At 41.9% G+C, this 16,955-nt stretch overlaps 1 protein-coding gene across 2 annotated transcripts in view; it reads left to right on the forward strand.

The window, feature by feature from the left end:
• Positions 1–1,955: 1,955 nt before the first annotated feature.
• LOC138755709 (uncharacterized) overlaps positions 1,956–16,955 on the forward strand; it is a 63,843-nt gene continuing 48,843 nt past the window's right edge. The window contains exons 1-2 of one of the 2 annotated variants that reach the window (XM_069922169.1): positions 1,956–2,141; positions 16,682–16,851. The gene's annotated coding sequence lies outside the window, so the exon portion shown is untranslated. Of the gene's footprint in view, positions 2,142–6,498; positions 6,688–16,681; positions 16,852–16,955 lie in introns of those variants that run through there. The other variant, XM_069922168.1, reaches the window with a different exon arrangement.

Genomic DNA, 16,955 nt, shown 5'->3' on the forward strand with positions numbered 1-16,955 from the left:
GTGTCACGACAATGAGCTTTCATTAGGTCTGATCTACTTGTCTCATCCTAAACAAATTCTCATATACCACAAGTACACCCACAACACTACTGCTTCTGTGAGAACTTGCACTGAAGTGAGCAGTAGTTTAGAGGGTTTATTTCTGGAACAGTAGTCAGAAAAATTCGTTAGAATTCTGGCATGCATCGCACCTGGGGAATATAAATATTTATTTATAACTAAATGAACTTGAACTTGAAATGTTTTGTTTTAAAGAAGATCTTGAAACCATGAAACCACTGGAAAGTAATTCAAAATCCAAGTGCTGTCTAAAAGTTTCATACAGCTGCAACATCACCTCTTTAACTCTTATATCAAATCCCCTTCCGTCCCTCAAGGAAGACAAGCATACCATACACCTTCTTTACCACCCTATCTATGTGCGTGGCCACCTTCAAGGAGCTGTGGACCTGAATCCCATATCCCACTCCACATTAATGCTTTTTAGAGACATTTATCTCATATGCTGACTTTACATTTGACCTCCCAAAGTGTTTCAACTCTGGCATGATCATGGTTGTATATTTATGGAAGTGGAGAAGAAAAAAAAAATTGGTTAATTATGAATTTAGGAGATTTTTTTATAGATACCGAATCCAAGGAAAATTGCAACTTGCATTTCAACAAAACCTTCAAAATAGCAAAATTTGTGAAATCCTTCTTTGGAGTTGTTCCAAACAAAAGCAATTTTCAGCCATTTAAAAAAGACTCTAAAACATATTGCAAAAATTACAGATCAAGTCAAATTTAAGGAATGTCCCAAAAGGAAAGAGCACAGATAAAGTTTTCAAAAGTTTATGAGTGCTTCCAAAACTTGTGGCCTACAAAGCTGAAGGCACAAAATCGACAGTGAAGCAATTAAAATCAGACAGAGTTTAAGAAGACAGAATTGGAAGACTCGATACACATATACTCAAGACACATATAGTGCTGAGGGACATCAAGGGAAAATAAAGGGGAAAACATGAGATTTGAACTCAAGGGTGAGAATTTTTAAATCGTTTCATTGCTTAACTCAGTGTCCATGTAGGAATGAGTGATGCCATGGAAGTTAGATTCTGTATGATCCCAAGTTTTATGTATTTAAATGAGGAAGGTCAATTAACAGTATATTGGAATATTCAAGTATAGATGGATCAGAATTAGAATTAGAATTTATTGCCAGGAGCATGCCACAAAATTTGTAGTTTTGCAACAGCGTCACAGTGCAAACATTTATATAAAACACCCTACAAAATAAATAAAAATAGTGCAGGAAAGGAAAAGTGAGGTAAATCTGTGGTTCATTGTTCATTCAGAAATCTGATGGCAGAGGGGAAGAAGCTGTCCTTGTGCTGCTGAGTGCTCGTCTTCAGGCTCTTGTACCTTTTTCCTGATGGTAGCAGTGTAAAGAGGGCATGGCCTGAGTGGTGGGTGCCCTTGAGGATAAAGGCTGCTTTCTTAAGACACCGTCTCTTGGAGATGTTCTTGAAGGGGTGAAGACCGGCACCTGTGATGTCACAGGCCAAGTTAACAACTGCCTGGAGTTATTTGTTGTCCTGAATAGGCGTCTCCATACCAGACAGTGATGCTACCAGCCAGAATGCTCTCCGTGCTGCACCCATGGAAGTTTTTGAGAGTCTTTGGTGACATACTTAATCTCTTCAAACTTCTCACAAAGTACAAAGCCTTCTTTGTGATTGCATCCACATGGAGGCTCCAGGACAGATCCTCAGAGATGTTGACTCCCAGAAGTTTGAAGTTCTTGACCCTCTCCACTGCTGACTTCTTGATCAAGATCATCTGCAGCATTTGAGTGAATATGGGGTCAGGGAAGGTGGAGAAAGATAGTCTTGGGGATGCTGCAGTTATAGTTTTGGTACAGCTCCAAACACGTCAGCAGTTTGAAAGATAAACAGGGAACAGTCAGGCAGCATCTATGGAAACAAAAACAAGCAAGAGTTTGGTTTGTGAAGTTGGTTCCGTTTCAAGCAATTTCCAGGCAGACAATTGAATTCAGTGGCTGCGGGCAGAGATTGTGACAAAGTCAGAAAGTCATAGCTTGGATGAAAATTTACTCATCCATTGTTGGTGTATTTTATATATCTCTGTGGCTGAAGCAGGTAAGAAATTCCAAACATCTGTACTTTGTACTTATGTATATGACAATAAACAGTTATACTCAATTTAGAGAGGAGGCTGCTAGGGGACATTTACATGTGGGTATCATCTGTGTACAGATTATAACTGTTGCCACAATTTTGAGAGACATTGCCAAAGCCTTGCTCTTAGATAAGAAATAGGAGCAAGTATGAAATAGCAGGTGAAGCACAGCTGGGGTACTGATTGGATATGGGAAGAGAAGCCAATGTGGGGTCCAGCTACAACTGAGTTGAACACGTGCCTGCCACTAATCTGCAGGGCTCATGGGTTAAAGTAAACATGATGGGAGCCCCAGGCCCACTAGAAAGAGGCACAACGGTCCAGTTTGCTGCAATTCAGCTTGCAGTGCTGTGTGCCCACGGTTCCTCGTCCAGGTGAGTGAGCAGCAACTCGGCAGAGTGATTGGGACAAGTTAGGCGAGTGGATCATGACGTGACCAGATGCAATATAATGTGGATAAAAGCGAGGTTATCCACTTTGGAGGTAAGAACTGGAAAGAGGACTATTATCTAAAGGGTATTCGTTTAGGAAAAGGGGAGATGCAGAGAGACTTAGATGAGGAAGGTGAATGGTATGTTGGCATTCAAAGCAAGAGGATTTGAGTATAGGAGTAAAGCGATCCTGCTACAGCTGTACAGGGCCTTGGTGAGACCACACCTGGAGTGTATTGCATGTAGTTTTGGTCTCCTTATCTGAGGAAGGGCATCCTCGCCATGAAGGGGGTGAAGAGAAGGTTCACTAGACTGATACCAGGGTTGGAAGGACTTGGATATGAAGAAAGGTTGGATAGACTAGGCTTGTATTCTCTGGAATTTAGAAGATGGATGGGGGGATCTTATAGAAACATATAAAATTCTTAAGGGTTTAGACAGGCTAGATGCATGTAGGTTGTTTCCATTGCTGGGTAAAACCAGAACCGGGGGGGGGTCACAGATAAGGGGGAAGTTTTTTAGGACTGAGATGAGGAAAATTTTTCTTCTCTCAGAGAGTAGTGGATCTGTGGAATTCTTTCCCACAGAAGGTAGTTGAGGCCAGTTCCTTGTCAATATACAAGAGTAGGTTAATGGGATCAGAGGGTATGGGGCGAAGGCAGGAGCTGGGTACTGATCAGCCATGATCATATTGAACGGTGGTGTAGGCTTGAAGGGCCAAATGGCCTACTCCTGCACCTATTTTCTAAGTACGTATCTGTGTATCCACTTGGCAAGGCGCCATGGCTATGCGGCCGCTCAGCCTGCTACAGCTATTCCATTTAGAGGGGACTTGTGGAGAGTTGTTAGAGGAGGCTGCCAAAAAGTAGAGATGAATGAGGCGGGATACCTTTGCCATAATTATTATTAAAGATATTGATCAAAGCAATCTAAATGTCAGGAGAGGGTTTAAAAAAATTACTGGACAGATTCAAGATAGATGAAATGAACATGGATTTGAGAGGACGCAATGCTCTAAAAAACTTTGGAGAAGAATAGAAGATTTGAGATGGGTTAGTAGTTTGAAAGGAAGGTTCAGGGGTCAGTTTCTGGGAGTCTGAACGATGTTGCCGACTTCTTGAAAGGAGGAAAAGTTCTTGGGACTAGGAGTTTGATGAGAGTGAAATGCCTAATGCCAGATTTTGAAAATAGAGACTCTATTCTAAGATCAGAATGAGGAAAGATTTTTATAGATGTTGACAAAACCACCTTGAGTAAATATAACTTCCCCACGATACATGGAAATCTTGGGGTCATGCTGGCTCAAAGTGGAGAGCGAGCATTGAGTGCAGCACTGATAACCTCAAGTCCGTGCATCAGAAGTGTAGAAAGGCTCAGCATAAACCAAGGAAAGTGTGCATCACCTCCAAAGCTACCCCCCTCCCCCCATCCTGACTGCCAATCACCTCTTGCCCAATGTGCTAAATATGCAGGCTCCACATTGGCGTCAGCCGAAATTTTAGAACTTACAATACTGGAGTGGAAATATGTCTTCCTGGATATCAAGGGATTACATTTGAGCCAGGTGGAGGTATGAGAGGTTTGAAACCGAAGGCAGAAGGCAAGACTAGAGGTCGGGAACCAGAGAAAGATGCGAGTTTGGGACTAGAGATTGCCTCGAATGATAGGACTGTGAAACTCATCATCTTATGCAATGGTTGATGCAAGCACAGATGCATTTAAAAGAAGAATATATGAACAAGAGTGAGAAGTGAACAAAGGGAGATGAGAGAACTGTGAGATTATTATATTTCAGCAATGCTTGTGTGGACATCGTACATAAACTACTACAGATTAGATGGACCCAAGAAACTTTTTGTGTGTTGCAGATTCAATGTAACATGACATTTTGAAACATTCTATTCTTGTCAAGGCTAACTGTTTAGAACGATGGGCGGGGGGTGGGGTGGGGGGGGCGGTGGTTGGTGAGCAGGAATCTCATTAAAACCTACTGAAAGGGTTGGATAGAATGCACATAGAGATGTTACCAGTAGTGGGATATTCTAGGCACAGCCTAGGAATAAAAGGATATCTCTTTAGAACAGAGATGAGGTGAAATTTCTGCAGAATTTGTTGCCATAGATAGCTGTGAAGGCCAAGTACTTGAGTATATTTAAAACAGGTGTTGAAAGGTTCTCAATTAGTGAGGGTGACAAAGGTTCAAAGGAATGGTTCAAGAGAATGGGGTTGAAATGAAAAATACATCTGCAATGCTTTGAATGGCAGAGAAGACCAAACTCCTACATCTTATGGTCTCATCAAGGGAACACGCGAAAACAAGATTTTGCCTCTTCCCTGCCTGGAGACAAAGAGAAAATATTGAAAACTGTAATAAATTTAGAAAATAAATTATATGATCCAGGCCCTGATGGCATACTGGCAGGGTACTGAAAATCTGTGTCAACCAACTAACAAGAGTGTTCACAGATATTTTCAGTTTTTCATTGCTGCAGTCAAAGGTTCCCACCTGCTTCAAAAGAGCATAAAACATCTCGATGCCCAAGAAGAGTAGGGTGAACTGCCTCAATTACTTCCACCCAATAGCACTAACTTCTACAAGATGAAATGCTTTGAGAAGCTGGTAATGGCTAGAATTAACATGTACCTAAGGAAAGATCAGGACCCACTGCCATTCACCTATCGTCACAATCGCTCCGCAGCAGACACAATATCACTGGCTCTCCACTCAGCTCTGGATCTCCTTGAAAACAGCAATTCATACACATGGCTGCTCTTCATCATCTGCAGCTCGGCCTTCAACAACAACTTGAGGCCTCCGAACCCCACTCTGGATCCTTGACTTTCTCATCAGAGGACCACAGTTAGTACGAACTGGAAACAAGGTCCCCTCCTCACTGATTGTCAATACAGGCACACCCCAAGGATACGTGCTGAGCCCACTACTCTACTCATTAAACACCCATGACTGTGTGGCCAATTCCAATGCCATCTACAAGTTTGCCAATGACACCACCGTTGTTGGCAGAATTACAAACGGCAATGAGGAAGTGTACAGGAGGGAGATAGATCAGCTCATTGAATGGTGTAATGATAACAACCGTGCACTCAACATCAGCAAAACCAAGGAGATGATCCTGGACTTCAGGAGGAAGTCAGGGGAACACAACCCAGTCTTCATCGAGGGCTCAGTAGTAGAGAGGGTGAAGAACTTCAAATTCCTGGGTGTCAACATCTCCGAGGATCTGTCCTGGAGGCTCCATGTTGATACAATTGCAAAGAAGGCTTACCAGTGGCTATACTTTGTGAGGTGTCTGAGGAGATTCGGTATATCACCAAAAACTCATGTAAACTTCTACAGGTGTACTGTGAAGAGCATTTTGGCTGATGTAGGCGCCAACTCTCAGGACACGTATAAACTATAAAGTGTTATAAACATGGCCTGTGACATCACAGCACCAGACTTCACCCCATTGAGGACATCTACATGAGGCGGTGTCTTTAAAAAAAGCAGGCTCTATCCTCAAAGACCCCCACCACTCAGACCATGCTCTCTTCACTCTGCTACCATCAGGGAAAAGATACAGGAGCCTAAAGACGAGCACTCAGCGGCACAAGGACAGCTTCTTCCCCACTGCCATCAGATTCCTGAATAACCAATGAACCAAAGGCCCTGCTTTACTTTTCGTGCACTTGTGTCGCTTGAAGGAAATCACTACTGCCACACCGAAGGTCGTTAACGACTGTTTTTATACAAATTCAGCACGGCCCTTTAAGGACACCATGAGCTCAGTCACCTGGTCCATTGTGACATCATAATTGCGCTGGAAGGGATACTGGAGTCAGAGAGAAACCTCTGACGACGCCATTTCCCCATGGCTGCCCCACCACTTGGCGATAGAAGCGGGGCCGATTCGCCATGATGATGTGCGTCGCCACATGCTATTGTTTTTATTTTTGATAGTAATGTTGTAAGCTGGTTATAATATGAATGTTTGCTCTATGATGCTGTTGCAGAACAACGTTTTTCATGACTTGCTCATGACTAAGTTCTGATTCTGACAAGTTGGTGTTTAAGGTATTTGACTTATTTTATCGGATTTACTAGCTTATTTCCTTTTAGTTAATTGTTGATGAATCTGAAGTACTCATTTATTTTGGTAAAAGGTTGAAATTAACATTATACCCTATCTCAGTGATTCATTTCATGGGGCTTGTTTATCAGAGGATCCTGAGCTGAGGAACTTTGATGATTAATAGTAAAGAGAGGGGGCTGCTTCAAGAATGTGACACATTTCACGGTCATTTATCTCTGTTGTGAGAGAGAAATGGTCCCATCTGCTCCCCAGAGGGTGTGGTGTTTGGAGCACGCTGGTGCTGTAGGAAAGGCTGCCGAAGTGAAAGCTGTGACCTAATCTTTCACACTTTGGTAGCAGTTAGCTTGGGTTTGCAGCAAGCAGAAGCTAAACACAGCCCAGGCTGCAGATGAAAGCTTGTCAGCTCTGACTCAGAAGGTTGTTAACATGTAGGTGTGAAAGGAAATCTTCAAAGCATGGAGCAGAAGTTAGCTCTAAAGTCCAAGACTACTTTTATATGCAGTTTCAACTCCCTTTGTAATTTATCAGCTGTTCACTCCTGTAATCTCAGGTGGACTGGCAAACCTCAGGCCTTGTCCTGGAGTTCACAGGAATCTCTAATTTATTCCTTCATTTGTCCATTCCCAAAACTGTTTAGGAAATGGTGATGAATCAGCTTATTCAACCTTATTTTATTTTTAAAATAAACTTTATTCAGAAAAAAATATATATGCAGAGGAAAACATAGTGCAAGCAGGTCTTGACATTTTTAGTTCACTCAGAAAGAAAAAGGAATTCGCCAGGTCTCGCAGCGTCCGTAGGAAGTAAAGATATATTACTGATGTTTCGGGCCTCAGTCCTTCCTCAGCGTGTGAGTAAAAAGCAGGCAGATGCCTATATTAAAAGGCTGGTGAAGAGGGAAGAATGACAGGGGGAGATGTAAAAACCAAAAGAAAAAGATTGTGTTTAATAAGAGGACAGGAAAGAATGAAGGTGAGAATTGATTGGAGGAGGGAGTGAAAGGAGACAGAGGGAAAAGGAAAAAGGGAAGAGAGAGAGAGAGAGACAGAGACAGAGCTAGAGGAAAGGAGACATAGGGAGAAATGGGGGGGGCAGTGGGGAGGGGTGCTAACAGAAACCAGAGAAGTCGATATTAATGCCATCTGGTTGGAGGGTGCCCATGTGGAATACGAGGTGTTGTTCCACCATTTTGCGGGTGGTCTCAGACTGGCAGTGTGCGAGACCATGGACAGACATATCAGCAAGGAATTGGGCAGGAAATTAAAATGGTGGCAACTTGGAGATCCCCCACTATTGTGGCGGACAGAGACGAGATACTCAATGAATCGATCTTCCAGGCTCTCCGATGCAGAGTAGACCACAACGGGAGCATGGGATACAGTAGATAAAGTGTTGCTTCATTCGTAAGATTTGTTTGCGGTCCCGAATGGTTGTGAGGGAGGAGGTGTCGCAAGTGGAACATCTCCTGTGGTCACAGGGATAGGGAGGCGATTCGTGGGAAGGGTGGAATTGACGAAGTAGTCAGGGAGGGAGCAGTCCCTGTGGAAGGTGTAAAGATAAGGGAAGTTGTGCCTGGTGATGGGATCATGAAATAGGAAGAAGACCGCAGAGCCCACCTCACTGACAAAAGACGAAGGAGGAAAAACCCAACACCCAACCCCAACCCACCAATTTTCCCCTGCAACCGCTGCAACCGTGTCTGCCTGTCCCGCATCGGACTTGTCAGCCACAAACGAGCCTGCAGCTGACGTGGACATTTTACCCCCTCCATAAATCTTCGTCCGCGAAGCCAAGCCAAAGAAAAGAAGCAGAAATAGGTAGCAGAAACGGCTGGTGGGGTGGTAAGAGGGGACGAGGGGGATCTTGTATTTGCTGCACATGGGGGAGAAGGGGGCCAGGGTAGATGTGCAGGTAATGGACAATATGTGATTGAGGGCTAAGTTGACGGTGGTAGAGGGGATGTTCCAGCATCAATCCCCTCAGAACACCATTGGTCATGAATCAGCAGTCAGAGTAACACCCTTCCTTGGTCACCTATGGGCTGGCTAATCCCAAATCCAGACGATCAAATTCACCTTGGATCCTGTAAAAAATGGCTGGAGATGATTAAACTAGCACCATTCTGTGAAGGGTGATGGAATGCAAAATATGTAGATTAGAGCTTGAAAATAGTTAGCCACCAGCTAGTGGGCCCCTTTCTTATCAGAAGTCTCAAGGATAACGGATTCTGGTTTAAACTGGCAAGATGACCTAGAGTATCCAACAGTAACCATTGTGCTTGTTTAATGAAGACATGAATATTAACTTAGATGGCCCTAATGATGAGACTGCCTGATTAACATAACATGCGATGTATGATGAGGGAGGGACTGTGTGGTATCTGCAGGGATGGAAGGGAAAAGGGGAAGGTTGTAAGGTATTGACATTCCGATTGGAAGAGACTAAAGGGAGGTGTGGTGATGTTGAGGACGGGACTGTACAAAAGAGTGATGATTCTGGACCTCCGGTGTGTCTTGGGAATAAGAGACTGAACTTAACTTATTCTCCAAGACTTTGTCTCCAGAGTAGTGATTGTGAACATTTAATATTTCACAATCCCATGCATCCTTGTCTTCTGGATTTTTTTTTGCACTATCAATAAATGGTAATTCTGCCTTGCCCGCAGGGAAAAAAAAATCTCAGGGTTGTATGTGGTGTCATGTATATACTCTGACAGTAAATCTGAAATCTGAATCTGAACCTATCATGAAGGACCTTGTCAAGACCATTCCAGGAGCCAGCACATCAAGGCAACTGCAAAGAATGCACACCAGTGCCTCTACTTTCTAAGGAGTCTGAGGAGATTTAGCATGTCATCAGTTAATCTATCAAATTTTTCCAGATCCACTGTGAAAAGTATACTGGCTAGTTGCATCACAACCTGGTTTGAGAATGCAGAACGTTACAGAAAGTAGTAAACATTAAAAAAAACCAAAAAACTACCAAAAGGTAGTAATCCCTAAACAAAATTTGGGTGTGGATCACCCACCAGTGGCTGATGACTAATAGAACTTAGAGCAAATCTCTCCCTCCCCAGCCGAACAAAGAATAACATCAAAATATCATAATAAAAAGTAAAATAAGAATAAGAAGATTCTTCTATTCATCCAAGAGATTCCAAACTCGAAGATCCCATTTCAAAAGAAGTTGGACTCTTTCCATTCCCGTTTTTCCCATTTCTGCCATTTCTTCTATTTCCAGAACAACCAGATTTTTCTTTAGGAGACAATGGTGAATTTATCATTTGAGCCATCTCATTCATTATAGGCTGGATGACAGCATTTAACTGTTTATATTGTAGCTCAGAAAAGCTCAGCCCTGCTTTCTTTAATGTAGTGGCAGAACCAGGTAACTGCAGCTCCTGCTGCAACTCAACAAAAGGCATTTTAACGGTTTTACTGTGGGTCTGGACTCCCAGCGACGACACCCCGACTTCCTCAGGGGGTCGACGCTGGTCTCCCCCACAGCTCGTTGTTTTTTCACAAAATCACGGATGAGATCGAGATCTTCAGGTTGGAATGCTTCCTGAAGCATTTCAGACAATGGAGTCGTCTTCCTGTGTGCTCCCTCCGTTAAAATCGGCAGGCTGCCAGAATCGGGATCCACTTCTTGGGAACATGCACCTTCCTCCAGAGAACGGGAAATTCCAGCGCCATCCTTCACTTGTTGAGTAGTAGACATTTTTTTTTCAGCTCCCACAGGCAGTCTTTGTGATTTAGGCACTAAGGAAGTTAACCCTGAAGCTGTAGCAAGTTGTTTAGGCCCCAAATCTTCAACACTTCGAAAATGTAACTTCTTCTGCACTTGAGGTTTAATCTTTTTACCATTAATGGCCATAACAGTTCCTTAATACTTTAAACTAAAATTTAAAAAGTTTAAACTTGAAAACAAGTGGTTAAAAACGGGTACTTAAAAGTCCGGCCAGAGAGGTCGAGATCTACGTCATCTTGCCACGCCCCCCAGAAAGTAGTAAACATATCCAGGTCCATCACAGTTTCCGAAATCATAAAGGACCTCCACGCTTCTGGTCAAAACCTCTTCTCACTGGTACCTTGATCATCATTAGGAGCAGATTCATCAAATGTCTTACAAGTTCATATGGACAAGCTCTACTGTCCTACCATCACCAATCAACTTTGTTAATTCCTGAAAAAAAATGTAATCAAGTTTGTAAAACATGAACTGCCTCTCACAAAGCCCCACTCATTCTCCTTAATCTGGCCATGCAAACAAATTATATCCCCAGGATAATGAGTTTATTCTCATATATATCGCAAAATTATCACTTGTTGCAGCCAAACAGTACTTCATCAAAAATTACAATAGTATACATTAAATTAATTTGAAAAAGATAATATATTTTAAAAATATGGATAATAAATGTTCATAATTACCATAGGGAAAGAACAAAAGTGACTTTGCAATAGTACAGATCATCTTTTTGTGTGTTGGAGCAACCTCTGATTAGTGTAACAAGGGGAGGAGATTAATGCAATTTATGCGAGGGTCGCTGACAATAATTTCTTGGATTATCCCCATTTCACTTCTTGAACAAAGGAAAAACATTGGTCAGGCCCTCTGTTGTTAGGGAGGTTAAAATAAGGTTTTTTTCTAGGACACAATATTTATTGTTCCTTTTAGGTTGTATGGTCACAAGTGAAAACCCCCATAAAAGCAAATGACGGATATCAAAATTAAAAACAAAAAGTGCTGGGAATATTCCTCAGATCTGGCCACATCTGTGGGAGGTGAAATAGTGTTAACATTTCAGGTCAAAGAACCTTCATCAGAACAGCAAGGAGATTAAAGAAGCTTGTTATGGCTCTGGGAGGGAAGCGAGAAATCTGAAGCATTTTCTGTTCCTGTTCAAATACAGCCTGACTTGTTGAGTATTTCCAGCATTTTCTGCTTAAATTTCAGACTCAAAATTCCGGTTCTATCTTCCTATCAGAAGTGGCGAAGCATCTTTTTCACACAGACTGGATTAGTTCAGGGAGGTAGCCCACCTTCCTTTAAGGAGTGCAGTAAGGATTATCTAGGAAATAGTAGGCTGGTGAGCTTCACCTCAATGGTAATGGAGAGGATTCTTTGGGTTAGGAATTACTCACATTGGGAAAACATGCAATTATTGTAGGGCAGGTCATATTTTATGAACGATTGAGTTTTTTTGAGCTGGTGACAAAAATTATTGTTGATAGTGGGGCAGAGGACATTGTCAACATAGACTTCAGTAAAGTATTTAACAGAACCTTCATGGTAGGCTACTCCAGATCTACAGGACTGTAGATTGGATTCAAAATTGTCTTGACTATAGAACACAGAAGATAGTGTGGTTGATTAGTAAGTTTGTAGATCACATAAAAATTGGAGGTGTTGTGGATAGCAAAGAAGATTGTCAAAGGACACGGCAGTTGGAAATATGGGCAGAGAAATGACATGGCAGTCTAATCTGGGCAAGTGTGAGATTTTGCTCTTGGGGAGGTCAAATATAAGAGGAAAGTATATCGTAATGGGGGCTGAAAAGCCATACTATACTATTCTATGTTCTATATTCATTGATGAAGTTACTGATTTTAATGATAAATCAAAGTTGGAACCTATTCTGGCCACACAAACCCATGCCATCCAATTACACCCAATTGGTAAATTCACAATAAATTCTGTTCATTCACACTCTGTTCATTGTTTATTTCCCCATTCTGACTATGAATTGAATTTCCTTCTGCCTCATGCAGTTCATGTGGTGGTGTATTCTATTCCACAAATTGCTCTGTTTGAAGAAGTTAAAGTTTTAATTTACTCTTTAATTTACTTGGCAAAAGCCAAACAAAGATTTTCTACAGTTCTTTTCATTAAACACATAGGACTTACTTTTTTGTTTGTCAACCAGAGTTTATCCAAATAAATGCTGGAATAATGCCCAGTAAGATAAAACAATTAGTTTTAAATTTAGAAAAGGTTATATGCAAACTAATTGAATAGTAGGCATGATTATCACTGAGCATTTCTCCTCTATGCAGCTCTCCTGTGGGTGTTGGATTTACAACTATTGGTTATAAAGTCTACTGGCATTCTCCCATATCCAACCTTTGATGCCACAATACCTGTGAAACAAATAATCTGCTCTCTATAAATTTTGATCCCATTGATTTTGGAAATTATTTTCTATTGACTTGCTCTTGTCACTCAATGTCTTACTAGCCAAAGTCACCTCTTGAATTAGTTGGGTGAGTAAATTATTCCAGGATTTTTCTGCTACCAGATATGGAGAGGTAAGATTGGTGAGAAAGCCACTCAAGCAGCAGGTGAGGGAAGAATGATGGGGAGACAGGTGCGGTTGGGGGGGGTGGGGTGGGCGGATGGGAGCATATTAGTGGCAATGGCATTATAAATGGATAACACCATGAGGTACAATAACAGAATATACAAAAGAATATGACACTATGAAAATAAATTTAAATTTACTTTGTTCATTCATGAATACGACACTACGAATATTAAAAATAAACTAGTGTGAATAAAGTTTATTTTAAACTTTAAAAAAATTCTGCTCAGGTCATTTTTTGGGATATTATTGATGCTTACAAAAATAAATCAGGAGCTTTCAAGCCCAAAGTATTTCCACAGATGATTGAAATAACAAGCAAGGATTGTGCAGAAGTGGATCACAAGGGCCTTGGCAAATTCTGCCTTCTTCACTAATAGTGTTAAAGGGATTTTAAAGGTCGCCAATCTCACAGTGTTAAATCATGCCTACAGGTGACCGAAGAAGTAATTTATTTGAGGTTGTTAAAATAGAGGTATTCAGAAGTGGAGAAAATTATATTTTCTGATGGCAATGCTCTGTACTATCAAACACCCACTTACACTCATTGCATTTTATTCTCCCATCAACTTCATTAGATTCAACTGTTTATGTTAAGTTTTGAAACTCTCCCTGTGATGAATAGGTGTCCTCAAGGTTCTGATTTCTTCCCACATTCCAAAGACATGATAGCTGGTAGATTAATTTGCCTTAAATTGCCATTAGTGTGTAGGTGATTCTCAGAGAAGTTGATGGGTATAAGGGGAGACTAGAAATAGTTTAGTTTTAACAGACGTTCTATGGTCAGCACAGTTTCCATGCTCAGTGACTTTAGGGTTCCACAGAGATGAAATTCACCATCATGGAAGAGATTAAAATTACAGCTCAGTCATTCAGGGATGAACATTCTTCCCCAAACTGTAGTCACAATTTGGAACCAATGAATGGTTGCATTTGGCTGATATACTACATTGATTCCAAATAATAGCATCATTATAACACTGTGAAATCGTTACAGTTTAAAGAGAACTACTCCTCCAAACAAGTCTCTGCCAGCAGTTTGCAAAACAATGCAGTCAGACCTGACAATACTCTTCAATTAGAAAAACTGGATAGAGGATAACAGTTCCAATATGCAGATAATGGAAAGACTTGGATGGAGCGGATTTAAAATGCAAAAAGCACAAAGGGTTGTGAAGAAAAATTTTTCACATGCATAGATTAATTACATTTAGATTTCTCTGGGTGTAAGGCTGATGGAAACAAAACAGAGAAATTGTTAAGCAGTTAATTTGCAGGGGTGTGGTGACAGATTGCTCTGCAGGAAGTTGATATAGAATTTATGGGTCAAATGGTCTCCTGTCCCATAAAATTATGATTCCTTCCCTCCAGCAATGAAAATTATTCTTCCCCACATTCAAGATTCAAGATTAATTTTTTGAAATTGTAATAAAACAGTGTTATGTTACATGAAATTGCTCTTGCTTGCTGTAAGGCAGATTTGCCATCAACAGAAATTACCTGAAGCGTATCTTACAGTCAGAGAAAGAGAAGCAGAAGAGAATCCCCCTAGAGTCACGGCGTGTCCATAGATTCGCCTCTAGCAATTCCACAGCCTCTGCAGCCACCCAGAGTCCAGTCCAAACCAATGGCAACCTGAGCTCCAGATCCAAGCCTCTGGCACGATCAGGAACCCCTCAGTGCCTTCAGCACGCACTTGCATCCCAGTTCCGATACCTGGTACTCCTTCTGTCAGATTCCAACCAGTCTCCAGCATTCTGCAGACCAACGCAAGTCTCCCAACAGCAGTGTCCAGCATCCCCCAGCCTCGAGTCACCAGCAGCCTGCTGCACGCGTGAGTCTTTTAACCGCAGGGCCTCCTCACGAGTCTGCTGCCATGGTCACCATCCCATGGGCTGTCCCCTCTGCTTCCCCTTCTCAGACGGGGGATGGTCTCCCTGTTTTCTGGTGCCCTGTGCCAGTCCACTGCTTCCCTGGAGTCTGCAACCCCTCGTGGCTGCTGCCGATCATGGGTGCCGCTATCTTGGGTGTAGACCCCGCGGTCGCGGAATTTTAAATAAAACTACCATCCGCTCCTTTAATGGGCTGTTCAAAAGCCCGTGCAGAGCTGACAGCAGCGGTTGGACCCCGCAGGAGCGCTATATCTCCACTCCTTGCTCCCCACGGGTCTGCACCAGCGGCAGCACTGCCATTACAGAGCTGCAATTTTCAAACCTATCCAACTAATATTTAAAAGCCTCTCCACCACATTGAAAGGCACTAGGGTCTGGAGAAGGGTACAAATCACGAGGGTTACTGTTATCATGGATTGGGATGGGGATATGGAGATTTAATAAATGCAAGAAGTTTTAAATTACGGTGATGTTCAACTATCAATTCTGGAAATACTCAGCAAATCATACAGTGGGAGTGAAGCAAGCAAGTCTGCAACACTGTGATTGAGCTAATATATAAAGCATTGAAGAAACTCAGCAGGTCCTGCAGTGTCCAGAGGAGGCAAAAGCATATAACCAACATAACGGCCCTGAGCCCTTGCTCAAGGTCACCTTGACAAAGGTCTCATGTTGAATTTCTCCAAAACATTTGTGCATTAATTATTTTTACAGAGGGAAATAGATTTTGATTGATGAGCTATCATCAGTTTTATTTTAAATTTGCAGCAGGTTCTGCATTTTGCTCAAAAATATTAACTTTGGTCGTGTTTTTTGGATATTGCAAACTTGGGGAGCATTCTATCTTATTTCCTAGTTTTTAAAATTTTGACCTATTATTCACATTGATATTTATCTTTCCATGCAGTTTAAGTTTTAAATAATATCTGAACATCCAAATATCAAATTCCCTGTACAAAACAATCTATTTGCTTTCCTTTACTTTTCTCCCAGAAGAATGGGCCTTAAAGCTTGTTTTATCTTTCATGATAAATAACTTCCAAGACAGGATGACAATGTTCTTTTTTTCCCATTTTTAACCAAAAAAATAGACTTTATTCACTTTTAATTATATACAAAAGGAAAACTGTTTAAAGTTTTTTCCAATGTAAATCAATACATTTCCATCACATTGTCACATTTATTTCAGTGGCACCTTGTTATTACTCCCCTTCTGTGGTGTAAGGGGTTTCCCCTCATTCTCAGCCCCTCAATGCCGACTCTAGACTGTGGTCCTTCACATATCTCTCTCGGTTGGCTGTGCCAGGCTTCAGTGCATCTCTCAGCACGTACTTTCACAGCATGGAATGAGCCAGTTGGCAGCATTCTCTCACTGACATCTCCGTGTGCTGAAAGACCAATAGTTTCGGGCAGACCAACATTCATCTTTCAATGAGTTAATGGTCTTCCAGCAGTTCTGTACATCTGACTCTGTGTGAGTCCCCAGGAACAGAGCTTAAATCAGAAGGTGCTTTCAAATTGCAGCCATCCAGGGACCCAGGTGAGGTTACTGGGCCGAGTGTGCCTCCTGCACCTTTCAAATAGCAGCCTACCTACCTGTTAAATCGCCAACCCAGCAATTTAAGGGATGGGGATTAAGCACGCTTAATGATCTGGATGGTCTACTCAGGGAACCATCTCACCGTGTCCAATTGAGTTCTCATCTCTCATTGTTTGCAGGATGTTCTGTGCTAATTACTGCTGATGGCCTTGTGGTCAATTGGAAAACCTTTTCCATGAAGGACAGTTGGTGTGGTATAGTCAAGGCAAAACCTAGATTCTATTGCCAAGCGGATTTAATTATTTCTGTTCAGGGCATCCAGGATTCTTCTGCTACTAGATATTGAGAGGTAAGATTGGTGGGAAAGCCACTCAAACAACAGAAGGGAAAGGAACACTGGGAGGGGTGTGGAGTGGGGGGGTGGGGTGGGAGGATCTTCATATAAATGGTTAA

This window comes from Narcine bancroftii, chromosome 2 (genome assembly GCF_036971445.1).
Source record: "Narcine bancroftii isolate sNarBan1 chromosome 2, sNarBan1.hap1, whole genome shotgun sequence".
Classification (NCBI taxonomy): Eukaryota; Metazoa; Chordata; class Chondrichthyes; order Torpediniformes; family Narcinidae; genus Narcine; species Narcine bancroftii.